The sequence below is a fragment of the Epinephelus lanceolatus genome, chromosome 4 (assembly GCF_041903045.1).
Source record: "Epinephelus lanceolatus isolate andai-2023 chromosome 4, ASM4190304v1, whole genome shotgun sequence".
NCBI classification, from domain to species: Eukaryota; Metazoa; Chordata; class Actinopteri; order Perciformes; family Serranidae; genus Epinephelus; species Epinephelus lanceolatus.
This window is the reverse complement of record NC_135737.1, coordinates 38,334,535-38,349,785: the sequence shown is the minus strand read 5'-3', so window position 1 is coordinate 38,349,785 and position 15,251 is coordinate 38,334,535. Positions and strand designations below refer to the sequence as shown.

Below are 15,251 nucleotides of genomic sequence, written 5' to 3'. Positions count from 1 at the left end.
GCTGTCACCGCAATTCTGGCTCTGTTTTTAGAATGATTTATCACATTTTAGATCTTTATTCGTCCCTGCAAACAAATTGATTGACTGACTGACTGACTGACAGCACCTGAAAAGTACACGAGAGGTTTGTTCACATTTAGAAAGTCAGTAAAAAACAGTTTTTAAAAAAAGTTTTAAATATTTCATGAGATAGTGAGTGAGACAGAATAATTACTAATGAAAACTGTAAATCACACATATTGAAAATATAACCAAGCATTGTCGAACATTGCTAGGCAGTTATTCAAGTAAGCACCACAGCTACATAGATGAACAGCTGTGTTAAGCCAGTGACCTTTCCTCTTGCCTAATATCTAGACTCCATCCATCCAACTAGAAATCCTTGTGCTCCGTTGAAATGCCAAAGGGCCAGAGGGGTCAGTCAAACTTCAGGGATACATTCATCAAACTCACGATAATGTGTCCCCTCCAAGGGGTCATAGAAACACATCAGTTTGGTTAGTTACCAACCAAGAAATCTACTTATGATCTGTATTTCAGTGCAGTGGAAGTGATGTATGTTTGAAAGCTACAAGGCGTCACTTTAGGGCTGAAAACATGATAATTAGGATCACCTGCAGGCAGACTGAGATGTTTTTAAAATGCATTGCATGTGATGTCATGTTATGAAAGCCGGTAACTGTAAAAACATAATTAGTATTATTGTTTTAACATAAAGATCTGTTCGGAGTATTCACAGTGCAGTGTTACGGGTCTTTAAGCTGGTGGGAAAAAACAGCCTTTGATTTGTGCAATCAGCAGACCTTAAGCAGCACACATACTAAGAACAGTGATCGAATGCAGCTCTGATAACACCTGATTGTTGCTCAGTCCCATCCACAACCTCCACTCTAACTTTGTTATTGCCCAATCCTCCCTGGACTTTACAGCTGGATGGCCTAATTGGAGCCATTTCCACATATAATGTGTGAGCCCCGAGGGGGTTCATTATAGATACTGGGTCGACCCGCCTCAGCTATTCTTCAGCCCGACATCAGGGTCTTATGGTTCAGTCTACTGACAGAGACAGTAGGGTTTTCCTCAGCCTACAGGCTATTGATCACCATTAGGAGGGAGGAAAGTCATGCTGGCTTTAGTGTGTGACTGTGTTACTATGGGCACAGGACTGGGCACTGCGGAAATGACTCACCTTTTATGAGTCAAGACGAAACTAAAGGGAACATCATTATGGCTGTTGCAGTCGATGGAAAATAACAAAGTAGGCCATATGGTCGAGAAACACGGTAGCACAGAGCTGGCTCAAACAGACCTACTGTAAAAATGTAAAATTCTGCTTGCTACATGTTGCTAATATAACCTAAGTGATTGTAAAGGAATTGTTTGACATTTTGGGAAAATATTATACACTATTTGCTTTCTCACCAAGAGTATAATGAGAAGATTGATACCACCCTTTTGCTAGTCTGGTAAACTACAGCCAGCAGTCAGTTAGCTTAGCACGAACAAGAAACGGGAAACAGCTAACCTGGCTCAAAATCTGCCTACCAGCACGTCTAAAGCTCACTAATGGATACAGAAACCAAAATGTTAAAAAAAAAAAAAGACAAGCTACAATTTTACAAGGGTGGTTCGAAACTATTTCTTGGCAGGGTGCAATGACTTCCTGCAGTATTGGCTGCCAAGAAGAAACTGTGCATGCTCCAAGAAATAGTTCAGCAACTGCCTGTAAAACTACAACATGTCCTTTCTACATTTAAGTTCTTGCACAGGACATGTTTGTGCAATTTAGACGTGTTGTCAGGCAGAAACTGTAACCAGACTAGCTTTGCAGTCTTTGTGCTAGGGGACATCCCTAAGTCTCCTGATACTAACATAAGAGCTTTGCAGTTCAAAGTGCAGAAGAACAAAGGCATATGGACATTTCAAATGCAGTTTGAATAGGAAGAATCTTCTCAAATATTAATGTCTAAACTCAGGAAGACTGCCTCGTCTTGAAGACACAGGTTTCGAGGAGAGTACACCAGTAGGCTATAAGCTGTAGGTGGATAATTTCAACATTCTGACCCAAGGGAACAAGAACATTTTGACCTAGAAAAAAAATAAAACATTGCTGAGACATAAAGCCCCTTGAAAGTCTCCTTAATAAGTCATAATAAGAGGAGATTGAGCTGAGGACCATATACTTGGGCTAAACTAATCAGCTGCTGCCAGAAGCTTCATACATACCATATAGTCATGAGAGTGGTGTCAACCTTTACATCAGCATTCTGAGCATGTTGGCATTGTAACTGTGACCATGTTAACATGCTGCCCTTAGGATTTAACTCAAGTATACATCCTCACTGTACTCTTGTTAGATAAGAACATGTCTGCTTTGATCTGGTAGTGAAAGTATTTAAGGTTACATCAGATTGATAGCAAATAAGCAGATACTCTGTAGTGTCTGGCAATGGCACAGTCCATATTTCATGTTTTGGATAGCAGCTTTATGTTCTGCTATATGCAATGTAAGGTTGGTTTGTCCTACATTTATTGAACTACATGGATACTTAACATATACATTGCATGTGTGGACATACAGTTGTAAAACTCTTTGATTGACTGTATTGATTGATTGTATTTCAAACCTGTTTAAGGATGATAATGATGATGATATTTAAGGTTACGCTTGGGGTTGGGTGTATTTGAAGTCTTGTCCCTCATTATTATTATTATCGCTAATGACACAGCACTGTTGTTTTCACGGGTGCTTGCACAGCATTCATGAAGCTTAAAGTCAGTCGTGGATTTGGTGACAGCGTTGCCGTCAGTCACCACCGTGCTGTAATCTCAGCAAAGTCATTGCGGCGTTGACTCAGTGGCACCTCTTTAATGTAGCATCAGCAGACACACAGTCGCTGTGTCAACACTGTTCTGTCGGTGTCATCTTTCTGTGCCCCCGGGTGCTCTTTGAATATGCTTGTGCATAGCTGCATACAAGCAAAGGACAAATAATAATAGTAAGTGATAAGCAACGATTTGAAAGGCCAGCAAAGAGCGGATTATCAAGGCTTGGGTTGAAATGTCAAAGGTGCCTTGTTTTTACATTGAGCTGGAGAGTATGCTGACTTGCTACTTCGTTAGGCCTGCATACAACATCATCACTTATTTGACATTTTACCAGAGATCTTTAAATGTCAGTGCTTTTACGGTGGTATTCAAGAAATACCATTTGTGTGAAAGTGGTGCATATGTGCTAAACTGCTTTTGATATGGAATTATGAGGATGAGGAATGAGTTGAAAGTTAAGACTGCTGCCGAGAATTATTTCCATTGCATTAGTAAAACCAGGTCTTTTGCTAGCAGAACACATACTGACAGATAATTTTTAGTTGCCTTTGAGTGCTATTCACAGTGTTTGGACTACAGTCCTTGATGTGTCAACACATGAGTGCAAATACAACTGTGACACGAAAGGTATTGGGCTTTTAGGTAATCACTGTGTTCATGAAACACACCACATAAAGCATTAGCAAATGGAATGACTCACATGTGTAGTAAGCATGGGAAATAATAATAATGTTGCATCCACTAATTACCAAAGCTATTAAATGAGTCTCCACCACAAATTAGCTGTCTCCTGGGGCCCATGTTTTACTGGCAGGTTCAAAGCTAATGACAGCATGTCATAGAGGGAAATCACATATACCAACACTCTGACTAATTATGTAATTAAGAAAAACACCAGAGATGGACGTGAGCAAACTGGCAGCAGCGTTGAGTCCATAATTGTTATGTGCCAAGTTCATCTGCCTCTGCATCAGCCATATCCTTAAAAACCTCTACTTATCCTGGGGAAGGTCTTTCTGAGTTTGCATGCTATCCTCTAGGACCTCACTGATTTGAATCCACAAATGCAGCCACGCTACACTACTACACACTCTTGACACCGTAGAGCCACCCACTTTGCTCATGTTGGTCACGGAGCTCCACTCCATTATCCCCACTGGCTTGTTTGTCCAACCCGAGGCTACTGGTGTCCCCATATGTCAGTTTTCATACCATCAGTCTAAGTTTCACATCTCAGTTTTCCATTTTCATAACTAATGCAGTTTAGGACATGTATTAAATATTTCTTATTTAATAAAATTCAGTTTGATCGTGAAAAAAAATCCTTCAGATGCCCGACAATTCTAATCCATTGTCAAACAAACAGTGAATTTTCTTAACAAAGACTTCCCCTAAGGAAAGCTTTCGTGTCTCATTTTCTTCTGTATTTACACCAATTATGTCCCATCCGAAAACAAAAATCTCCTCTACACTGTCATTGCATTGAATCAAATCCCCTAGGTTTAATTAGCGATGATCAGTTTTATAATTATATATATTTTCCCACCACAAGGGCATATAATTGGGGGACTTCAACGCTAGGGAATTTTTCATCTGAGAAATCTATGGTCTAACCCTCATTAAGGAACTCAGAGCTCAGCAGAGCTAGCACGGTGAAGTCTGAGAGCGAGAAGGTGCAGCAGAGAGTCGAACACCAAAACTCCCTCTCAGGAAGCAGCCTTTAATTAGCTAATGAATCTGGGAGCTCCCTCTGCCAACCTTTGACCTTATACTGAGGCATAATAAGCCTGTTCACAGTGCAAGACATGTCACATGTGGTTGAAATCAATACCCGGTACGCTCAAAACCGCCTTTAATGAGATAAATGCTGCGCTTTCTCTTTTATTGTTAGGAACTGTTGAAGTCCACATTCATGAATCATTCTTTGAGACTCTCAAAAGGTTGTAATGTATTGATTTAGTGTCATTTCCAACAAAAGCCCCCGCTTCATGATTGATATTGTTTGTCATGTTGACGGCACACAAAGGATTTACACTATAACCAAAGCTCTCATGGCAGCAGTGGGAAAACATCTCTTCTAAACCATGAATATGTTTTTAATTTCCTCATTGCTACAGGGCATATTAGTCATTAAAAAAGGGGCTTTGGTGACTAGTCACAGTGTCAAAATAAGTCAGTATTAGCATAAAGTTCACCCTGCAAATTAAATTTTGGTCAGTGTTGCTTATGAGCAGCTTTTATTCTCATTTAGTAATTATAACTGCAGTGGTATCAACAGCCTGTTTTTATTTCCAAGGCATCAAATACTGTCACTTTGTTATGCCTCTCTGCTTGTTATATTGATGCCGAGGGAACACTTCAGCATCTTAAGCCTCATTTCCACCAAACACTTTCAGTATGGTACCTTCTGAACCAAAAGTAACCCTTCAGACATGGCACCTAAACCCTAGCGTTTCCGCCGCAACTGGTACTCTTAAATATGGGCAGGGTTGTTGTCGCTCACTGCTCCATCCATCACTCCCTGTATTTCCTCATAAATGGAAAGTCTGCACCTTGTTTATCATCCACAGAACGGGGCATGCATTCAGAACAAAATAGGTAAGGAGATAGGTGGATAAAACAAAACTGAAATTTCAGTCAGGAGACTGCAGTTTGTGTCCAGTGTGAAACCAAAAGTTAAGCAATCTATATAAGGTCGTCATGCGCTGACGTTATTCACTTATTTACGTCACATTATGTGGTTAAGTTAATTCAAAACCTAATCCTTTCTCTAAACCTAACCAAGTAGCTTTCTTGCTTAAACCTAGCTGTGAACATTTCACAGCATTAATCATTTGTTGCAATGTGTTTCAGCTCTGTGGCCTTCATGTCATGAGACATAGAGAGGGCGTGACAATTCATCAGTGTTTGAGAATGTGTTGGTATCAATCCTCTCATAACTCTTTGCAAAAATGTCAAAACTGGTTAAACCTATAGAGGTGCAAGTCTTAGATAGTCCTTCGATATAATGGAGTTGCATACTTTCGATGACGCAAATCTTTATGTGTTAGTTTGGTTGCCTACGCTAATGTTTGCATCCTTGACTCACAGATAAATACGCTTATAGCAATCACAATAAGGAGAAACCACGAGACTGTGTTATTTTGCCGTCTCTCTCTGTGGTCTCCCCAAGATGACATCTCCCTTGACTCCATTCTGATCAGAGCTGAGCTGCGCTGACCCGACATGGCAGGTCCAGGTCTCAGTGGCAGCCTGTGCAATCCTGGCGGGGCTCCTTCAGTCTGCTCAGCCAGCTGTGAGAGGCTGCATCGTGCTCCCAGGTCCAGCATTGGAAATGTGCCCTGGGTGAGCCACACTATAAATTAGTCAGGATAAGTTAAGGGCAGACTGCGCTGGGCTATCCCCCACGGTTATCAGCAGAGAAGAACCTGCCCGAAGGTTGGTGCTCTTAAATCTTTCATCATTGCTGAGGCAGCCTGATCCAGGCATGGACTGGAGCCATCAATCAGGGCCAATGCTCACAGCTAATGGGTTATTCAAGTTTTCCTGAAAATGAAACAGCCATCCTCATCATCTAAATCAAGCATGCATAACAGCACTTACTGCAACGCTCTCTGGCTAATTTTTTTTTATCAAACAGCATTTACAGTGATTGGGTCCTGTGCTCTGCAGATAGTGAAAATCTGGCAGATGAAAGGTTGATATGCTCTGTAATGGTTTGCATCTGCTAATCACACTTCAGACGCTCTTTGGTTACTAACTACTGCATAGATTATCACCATTGTCAATCCAGGATGTATGTTTTAATTCCAGTTAGCATGATTTAAGGTAAACGTGAGAATATGACATGATCATAAACAACATAGCTGTCTTTCCTCTCGCAGCCACACACAGTGTTCATACAGTAGCTGCCTTCTCTGCATTGCTATTATTAGCTTGACTCAAAGCAGCCAGTTGTTTCATGTGGAGAGGATCAAATTTTGAAGAGACTCGCTCCATGGCAGGTGTGAATTGGATTGATGGAACAAGTAACACAAAACTAGCGTGAAGGCGACCTTTCGCTGAACCCAAATCCAGAATATGACTAGTAGCATAGCAAACACAGGCACAGTAGACATAAAAGATCTAATTTAAACAGAGGAAACGCTTTCTCCGACATTTTTTTTTTTTTTGGGGGGGGGGGGGGGGGTTGCAGATCCTTGATATTCTCAGGCCCGTTTTAACTCCAAGAGCTTTAAACACTCGCGTTCACATTTCGAAAAGTGAAATAATTGCCAACTCTGCTTGAGATTTCAGATTAACACTGTACAGTATGTCATCAGTTCCCCCTCTGCCCACAAATGAGTTTAATTAGTTTGTGAGAAAAAGACTTCAAACTTGCCGCAGCGCACCCTGGTCTTTAAAACGCAAGATCAATCTCGACTCCACCAACGAGGCAGCTTTTTTTTAAGGTCATCAAGACATCCTAATTTTTGAGAATTAGAAGTATTACACTTGTGATACAAACACACACACTTACTAAGAAAAGTATGTAGGAAAGGGAAATCTCAACCATGTGGATTTTGGGTAATATTTATATTTATTGGCGGCACAGTGGTGCAGTGGTTAGCATTGTCGCCTCACAGCAAGAGGGATCCTGATTCTCACCCCGGGGTGGATGACCACACAATCAAATGTTAGACAGCTTTATAAATAGTTTCATTATGTTGAGAATATCAGGTTGCAGTTAGCCAGACATCTAGCTAAGTAGTATTAGGCAATACCATGCATGTAGTAGGTTGTCATTAGTGTAGCATTAAGCAATACAGGCAAATGAAGACAAATGTTTTGAATGAATTCATATACTTACTTGTAGCAAGCAAATGAAGACGCATTAGACAGATTCATTCTGCATAAAAGATGAAGTGCAGGCAGAGGTCAAGCTAATCTCCCAGACTCGACTAAGAAAGCATAGCTAAGCAAGACTTCATTTCCTACAGGCATTGTGGATGCAGCACAGGTTTAACAGGCTGACTTTGTAATGTTTCTTTGCAAATGTATCACAAATTATGCATGAGTGATACATATTTCATATACAGTTAGCTAGTTGCAGACTGAGAAAAAAAATTAGATCCACTCAACTGCTCACTGGGGAAAAAAAACAAATAAATAAGTAAAAAAAAAAAAAAAATCCCCTACCGGCTACCTTTAAGGTGGAATGTTTTCTTGCATGTTACTCAATGCGTAAGTTGACATGCATGCATGTTTTCTGAGGAGTGCCTATAGTTTGTGGTTCCACGTTTTATGTGTGTCCTGCATTGTGTATCCTCCACTGGTCAGATCTTGATTTTGACTTGGTCTTGCCCTGCTCTTGTCTTGGTCATGACTTGGGGTCCATCCCAATACTCACACTTCCCCTCAAAAGTCCCTAGCCCTTGTTTTTGCGTGAAGGGCTAGGGTGTCCCAAACTTTAGGGAAGTGCTTTTCAGCCCTTAAAATCCCCACTTAATTTGAAGGGCCGTGCGCTGCACACTTACGAACCCATCTCAACTGAGGGGAAGATTGAATTTCCCAGGATGCATTGCGAAACTATCCAGCCACTCGAGTTTTCCAGGAAGATGGCAGCCTCCATGAGAAAGCCATCCCACAGTTTTAAGTGCTATTTTCGCAAATAAGCATGCAAAAATTCCAAAATATGTCGGAATGTGTTATGTTTCTGCACATGCATTGTTATCTGTAAGTGTTGAGTTAGAATATGAATGCTTGAAAATTGCTAATTCATGATGTAGCTGACATGAATATCTACAGAGTTCTCCGTGCATGAAGCCTACGTTGATGATACGCGTGATGTAGGTGAACACGTCTGTTACGCTAATTTGCATGAAGTGGCGTCCCAATTCGTAGGTAAAATTCCCTACCCCTCAACACTACCCCTTCGTCATTGAGGGGAATCTATCTGGCGAGTGCGCTTGAAACCAAGGGGTAAGGTTAGGGGAAGGGAATTGGGATTGGCCCTTGGTCTCAACCCTTTAAAGTCTTGCCGTTGTCTTGATCTCGATACACTCTGGTCATGATTCACTCTCAGTTTCAGTGGTCTTGACTGCAACACTGCTTTGACGTTGTGTTAAACAGTTTGCTCGGTTTTAAAAATTTCTGTTTGTTTCTGTTTTAGATACACACACAGGTGCAGAATGTGTTTATATAAAGACATGTATAGTGTGCCACTTGTAGTGCATTTTATGAGGTATTTTTAACTGTAACATCATGAGCTGTCTGTTTCTTCACAATTCATCTGAGTAACCAAGCCAAATACCATGTACGTTATTAAACTTATGATAATTCTGTGCGTTGATATCCCAAACAGGCGTACTGTACTGTACTGTACCCCAAAAGCAATTAAGTCAGTTGGAATCAATGCCCACAGATTCAAAATTCACTGTTAATAACACCTCTCGGCAAAGCTTTTTGGGGGTGGCTGTGACAGTAACATCAATAATGATCTATTGCAGCGACTTGTCTTCCAAGGTTCCCCAGATATCCCTGCAAACTGTTCGGGGCTTCACCAAGCTGGTCGGAGTCTAATGAAATCATAAACGAAAGCGAACGATTGGACATACCAGGACACACCATCTCCAGAGAGCCTCTCTTCCCCGCCGACTAGAGAGTACATCAAAATGATGCCACAAAGCAAGCAAGGAAAAGACGATGTTATTATTGGGTCCTCGGGAAATAGGAGATGGTCAGGGCCGAGGGAGCACAGAAGTCAGAGGCAGACTCGATAACAAACTTGGACACATGCCCTCGCTTAGTCTTTGAAGACTCAACTTTATAAATCTTAGGGAGAGAGGAAAGAGGGAGAAGAAAGAGGGAGAATGTGTGAGCCTGCCAGTGCTGACCTGATGGCTCTGATATTCTCATCAATGTGAGGGACAGTGTAATAAATTATCAGCTCACTGTCCAGAGCCTATTAAAGTAATTTTATAGCCCAAACAATAGTGACACATTCAACATAATACAAATATGTATCTTTATAAAGAGAGCACTTTATTTTGTTAAATGTTCATTCAAATTTACATATAAATATGTTTCTCTGACTGATATGAAAATGAATACTGCCTCATCTTGGAGAGGCAGTCTTTTAAATGTTTCTAGTTAAAATAATTACTTACTATTTTGGAACAATTTGACAAAGCTAAGTGTGAATATTTTTTTGTTTTTGTTACCCCTTGGAAATCTTAATTCAGTATCCACTTACTAGTTTATTTCCCCATGCTTTTAATTACATCTTGTGGTCTTTGTCAGCAGTTTGAGTTTCTCAGTTTTCATCATGTAGCTGAGGTAACAGGTGATATTACATGAAGTTCCATACCTTACAACTGAGCTATTTCCATGACAAAAACGAAACTCCATCTGCCAAGGAAGACCATGAGGTGTTGTTGAAAGCTTTGGGGAGAAACTAGTTAGGGGATCTAGAGTTGAGATTTTATTGTGAAAGCTTCCCATTACAAATGAGGGTATTTTCAGTCACAGGATTTTGCGATGTTGCAGTCACAACAATTGAGTGATTCTCCTGAATTCTGCGCAACGTTGCAATTTTGTCCAATCACTGCAACTTTACCACAAATAGCAACGTTTATTATTTTCAAATCCTAATTCTGAGGGAGTCCCTGAATACTCGTAATAGTAAGCTCAGAATCAGAGACTGTATCGCAATTGGTCTTGCAATTTCCATTTCTTTCATTCATTTCCTTAACCCCTTATCCTGTTAGGGGTCATGGTGGGGCTGAAGCCTCTTCCAACTGACATTGAGCGAGGGGCAGGGTACACCTTGCACAGGCCACCAGACTATTTCAGGACTGACACATAGAAACACACAAACATTCACACCCACGACCAATTTAGAGTCACCGATTAACCTAACCTACATGTCGCTGGATTGTGAGAGGAAGCTGGAGAACCTGGAGAAAACCAACGCTGACACTGGGAGTACATGCAAACCCTGCTCCTGAAGGGCTCCCTCACCCCGGGTTTGAACCAGGAACCCTCTTGCTGTGAGGAGATAATGCTAACCACTGCACCAGCATGCAAAATAATCCCTATCCTGGATGGACTGTATTTTGTCTAAGATATCATTCAGTGGTACCAAATATGGCATAGATAAAAAAGACATCATCAAAATCAACGTAGTTAAACATAGCCCTTTAGAATTGCCGTTACCAACAAAGTACTTGATTATTTGCGATGAAAAACATTGCACATGCTAAAAGAATGCATCTTTACACATGAAATGGAATAAATTCGTCCTACTGCACCACAAAAAATCACTTGAAGCTTTTTGTTTGTTCCACTTGCTGCTTGATGAATCCTCAAATGGTTTGTTGTTACAGGATAAAAGATCCTTTTCAAAACAAATGAAGCTAGATTCAAAGGAAACTTTAATGATGAACCCTTTGCCCTCATCTAATAGCTTGGAGCTGCTACAAATATACAGAATAGTGTGTTTTTATTGTTTTAAAGTTGATGCTACTTGGGTCTGAATCGATCATATTTTGAAGAAGTTATGATTCACTGAAGGAGCTGTTTATTCTGTTAGAATACTATTTGGCACAAAAAAGTCATTGAGTTTCTTTTAAAAACATCCTTTCCATAAGTCCAGTCAGTTACAGGAAGGCAATGAGTTAAGTTTATTTAGAGATTTGAGGAAGTAAAAACATATAAGCCACATGCCACCCAAGCTGCTTTATAGCCAGAATAACAAAGTCCATGATCATAGAAAGGGACAGTGTGCAGTGAGTTGTCCTAAATAAGGTGAGAACGTCCGAGATGTACTGCTGTCCATGTCCTTTTCATTTCACACAGTACCTATTTCTCCGACACACTCAAACCCACTGAGGAAACATATTGTTTCACCCCTCCCGCCTCACCTTTTGGGGGTAATGGTGTTAGTTCAACAATCAGTACAACAATTTTCACACGTGGCATTGTTGCTGTGATTCTTTATTAATCAGTGGCAGGTGTTCCCTTCACAGCTGGTTAACTCATGCTGATGTGAAAGGCTGTCAAGCTTCATTGTCTGCCATTGGCTGCTGCAGTCTGTGGTGTGGGATCGACTCTGTATTCCTGCCACATCACACAATTCTGGTGCCACAGGCACAAACAGGCCACCTGGGTGCTTGTTTGGTACAGAGGCCTCGCTACCACTGCCTCTTTAGTCATCTGTTGGTGTTGCCTGTTTGTTACAGTTTTACCACCTGTTGGGCAGAGATGGAGGAAAGTTCTGCATTAGTGTTACAAAACAGATTAGACTAGAACATAGGCTGGGAAAACAAAGTGACGTAAGCCACAGTATTGGTGTATTTGCATGTGTGCACATCTATCATCCTCTTCAACTGACAGCAACGTGCACTTCAGTCAGTTTTGACTTTGGGCTCTTGTACCAGGCGCAAAATGGCGCACAGCACAACTGTCATTGCTTGTTTCAGACTGACACGGTTGTCATTTTCACAGCCAATGCCCACATTGAGCTGTGGTCAGGCACACTGTTGGGGCATGGCTTTTTTTGAGGCAGCAGAAAGTTGACCAACAAAAACCTAATCTAAAGTCAGAATGGCGCTGCATTTTCCTGCACGTTATTCAGACAGTAGGACGCACCTACAAAGGTGGTTTCACAACACGAGCACACTCTGCTTGTTACACACACAGGGACACACAGATGGTTTACTGGTAGGTGAAATAATACATCATTAAGAGAAAATATTAATTACGCTTTCTTAAATGTGAACATAGTGGAGAGCACAGCAGAGCTGCTGTCTGCTGCTGTGCCGCCGCAGACCCACCATTAAGAGAGACGCTGTGCACATTTATGCACAAGGATTATTTTAGAAACAAAAAGTTTAGTGTTGTTTCCTCTGTCAAGTTTTTAGTTTAGTTTTAGTTTTTAGTTTTGCCACTTATATTTGCTGCAGTCACATTACTGCTCTTACTGTATTACTCTCACCAGAAAACCACCTGCTTCTCCAATTTGCTGAATCCATCATCTAAATGGCAGTGTGCTAAGTGCAGTCACACCTAGCTTTTAAAGGGAATGAGAGATTATAATCTGACTGGCTCAATTTATGTTATCCCCAAAACATACCTATTTAATTAAGGGACTAAATACACCTTACTTCCATGCCTAACTTTGCAATCAAGCAAAAGCAGAGTTGGACACACCCCATGCACTTTTGACCATGGACCATTTGACCATTTGTAGATCGTTAAAATATGACCCTAAGAGTCTCCAGCCATAGCAGCTCTGTGAGGCTGTATCTACTTGGGAACAACAGCTCTTGAGCTTAATAACAAAACCATGCTTACATGCTCACTATGAGACAGCTAACATGCTGTTTACCACATTCACTGTCTCAGTTTGACGTGTTAACATGTTCAGTGGTGTAGCGGTAGTTGATAATGTGGGTGCACTAATAGGTAGATGGGTAGGTAACCAAGGAGGAAGTGGGAATACTGTCTATATATTCCACTGGCTTTTTGGTTAATAGGTGAGTGCACCAGAAGAAGAGGTGGGTATACTCCCTATACCTTCCACTACACCACTGACCGTGCTAGTATTTGCTAAGGCTGATGGGGATATCATTGTTCTGGCAGGTGTTTGGTTATAACCCAAAGTGCCAGACCTATTAAAAGTGTATTAATTCCTAGTTAAATTATCTTTCATGACCGTGGCTCAACTTAAATGTGTAAATTACTCTGTGCCAAAAAAAGAAATCAAGACTTTTAATGAATGCATTTGTTATATCACAGAAGGAGTATGTATAGCTCTGTATATTGGGTACATAACAGCAATATGAGTTCCAGCTCCCTTCAGCTGGCAGCGCTTGCCACATCGATTTTGTTTTCCAAACATTTTCTTTCAAAATGTTTAGCACCGAGATGCCGCAGTGGCCTGTTGGAGGGACTGAGATTTTGGCAGGTTGCTGTCCTATAATGTGTTTCTTCTGTTTAGCTCCATCACAATGCATAGAAGAGGGGAGTGTTGTACAGAAATCAGAGCGACAACACTGTCATTGCGACTTTGCATGCGTGACAGTACCTGGCAGCGATTGTAAAGCCTTTCCATCGCTGCTGTTTAGTTATATTTTTTTGCCACTATGGTACTTGCTTGTCGCTGTCATAAAAAGCAAATAGCCTGCTGCAAAAGCTGCACTAACCCATGAAGACCATTTCTCGTGTTCATCTTTTATTCCCTTTTTTTTCACACAACTGACGTCAATCCTCAGATGCATTATCTTTAGTTTGAGAAATTAGACAATGAGTCAGGGAAATCTGAAAATAGATTGTTTTGAAATTTTGTGCACATCAAGCAAACACCCCCTACTGCATTACTGGGTCACAGGCAATTTGCCTTTTTACACAACAGTGTGCATCAGTAAAATGAATCTGGGACTCCTGCTGTTCATTCCCCAAAACCTAAATATTTTCAGTTCGTATGATTCTCAAAGCCCCCCAAAAAAGTACAGTTTTCAAACATCCAGTTTTGGAGCTGATGCAGCATGCAGACATCACTAGCTGAGTGAAGCATATAAGCCTCCATAGAAGCAGCACTCCCTCTGATGTATTTGAATAAGACATGATGCCAGTTTATTTTTGTAACATCCCCCACCCCAGACTGTTGGCAAGCAATGGAGTTGTGACTAACCCTCTTCCATTTTCCACATTAGGCACAAAAAAAGAAAAATACTGAGTCTGTGTCTGTTCAGGTCAGAATCGAGTCAAATTACTTATCAATGTATACGGTATTAACCATTTCACACATGAGCGAAAATGCAGCATTGTAAACCACAGCAGTGGTATTTCCCTGGGGGAGGGATTCCTGCTGTGAATCTGAATGATGTGCATCCAAATTAGACTTCATTACTTGATACTGACACACTTTTCCTTCGCTGCATTTTCAGCCCAGGCTCTTTGATGTTAAATAATGATCAGACATCACCCAGCCCCTCTGCTCACAAAGGTGTCTTTAGCCAAGTATCTCTGTGAGGCATTTGACTCGCACTGCCTGTCCGTACTGCTGTGTCTAAACCAGGCTGACTGTCCTTGAATGTCTCATGCTGGTGTGAGTGAGAGAAGCAGGGCGGGCACATGAAGGTACACAGTGTGAAAACACAAAGAGGGAAGCACTGGCAATCTGTCATCACTGAATCATATTCACTGAGATGTTCTTCTTTTACAGGTCTGGACTCAGTGTTGCCCGTCTGCGTGAGTAGACACGGCCGAGGAAGAGGACATGATCGGTTGAGGTGTCATGGAGGACGTCACCACTACGTAGCTTGTCCGGTATGCAGTGTGGCCTTCCCAGCTACGCATCACCAGTGGTGCCATGATCCAGTTATAACTGTGGGTGAGCATCCAATTTCTTTTTTTTCATTCATGTATCTGTGCACATC

At 41.2% G+C, this 15,251-nt stretch overlaps 1 protein-coding gene across 3 annotated transcripts in view; it reads left to right on the top strand.

Annotated features, from left to right (window-relative positions):
• LOC117259949 (galactosylgalactosylxylosylprotein 3-beta-glucuronosyltransferase 1) overlaps nucleotides 1–15,251 on the top strand; it is an 88,433-nt gene that overhangs the window by 49,712 nt on the left and 23,470 nt on the right. For 2 of the 3 annotated variants that reach the window (XM_033631763.2, XM_033631767.2), the window contains exon 3: nucleotides 15,038–15,205. The gene's annotated coding sequence lies outside the window, so the exon portion shown is untranslated. The remainder of the gene's footprint in view (nucleotides 1–15,037; nucleotides 15,206–15,251) is intronic. The other variant, XM_033631765.2, reaches the window with a different exon arrangement.